Source organism: Arachis hypogaea, chromosome 7, assembly GCF_003086295.3.
Source record: "Arachis hypogaea cultivar Tifrunner chromosome 7, arahy.Tifrunner.gnm2.J5K5, whole genome shotgun sequence".
Taxonomy (NCBI): Eukaryota; Viridiplantae; Streptophyta; class Magnoliopsida; order Fabales; family Fabaceae; genus Arachis; species Arachis hypogaea.
Genome location: NC_092042.1, coordinates 7,580,740 through 7,582,299, shown reverse-complemented (window position 1 = coordinate 7,582,299; position 1,560 = coordinate 7,580,740).

Sequence of the window (1,560 nt, the reverse complement as noted above, 5' to 3'; positions counted from 1 at the left end):
ATAGGAGCAGTTGACAGTCGAATCCTATTTTTCCCATTATTTTCGTATCCGTAATAGTGTGAAAAGAAGGCCCGACTCCAAGTTGTTCAAGAATAGTGGCGTTGAGTTTCTCGACCCTTTGCCTTAGGATTAGTTAGTTCTATTTCTCGATAGGGGCAAGGGAATGGGTATAACTCAGCGGTAGAGTGTCACTTTGACGTGGTGGAAGTCATCAGTTCGAGCCTGATTATCCCTAAACCCAACCCAATGTGAGTTTTTCTATTTTGATGCCGTAATCGAATGAGAATTTAGAATAGATAAAAAAGAGGCTCGTGGGATTGACGAGAGGGGGGCTATATTTCTGGGAGCGAACTCCAGGCGAATATGAAGCGCATGGATACAAGTTATGCCGTGGAATGAAAGAGAATTCCGAATCAGCTTTGTCTACGAACAAGGAAGCTATAAGTAATGCAACTAGGAATCTCATGGAGAGTTTGATCCTGGCTCAGGATGAACGCTGGCGGCATGCCTTACACATGCAAGTCGGACGGGAAGTGGTGTTTTCAGTGTCACAAACTGTTTAGTTTTCGGTTTTTACACCGGAGTACCCTAAAACTAAAAAAAGGGAACCTTCCCTCTCCCCAGCCATTTCATTTCGGCTTAAGAAGATGTGAAAGCGCCTCTCTCTCTCTATAAGAACGGTGCGTTCCGAGGTGTGAAGTGGGCGAGAAGGGATTTCATAATTGGGGTTTTGAATAAGACGACCTTTTTCATTTTGAATTCTTATTACTTTTTCAATAGCGTATTTCTTGAGAAACGAAGTCATAGGCACGTAGGTTCAAGGCCAGGCCGACTACTCCAAGAGCACTCATCCATAAACCAGTTACAGGTACAAATAACATAAAGAAATGTAACCAACGTTTATTGGAAAAAGCAATCCCTTCTTTTCTAATGCGTTTCGGATATAAAAATCATTTATTGCTCTATGGATACCTAGGTTAAGTTGAATCCATGAACTCAATCCGGCTATTCCTTTTTTTATTCTTCTAAATCAAATCCCCTAAGTCATGAATGGTTAATTGTCTTATGACTCATAAATTTACTCATAAATCTGATAGAAATTTTTTTTTAACAATATATGTTTATGGTTAACTAATTGGCGGGCTTGAGGAATAGTCGAAGCCATACCCAATCTAAAAAGTATGTTATCCAAACGCATTTCAAGTAATTGTAGTAAAACTTGACTGGTTGACCCCTTGGCTTTTCCGGCGATACGAATGTATTTAAGCAATTGGCGTTCTGTAAGACCATAATGAAAACGCAATTTTTGTTTTTCTTCTAAACAAATACGATATTGAGATTTTTTACCGGAGCGTGATTGGTTTCTAAATTCGCTTCCGACTGTAGGCTTTTTACTAGTTAGTCCAGGTAAAGTCCCCAGACGGCGTATTTTTTTGAAACGAGGCCCTCTGTAGCGTGACATAAAGACTCCCTTTTTAATTAAAAAATGAAAAATCGAAATTAAAACTAAACTAAATGACAAATATGATATGAGAAATGAAGCGAAATTCACAAAAGCAT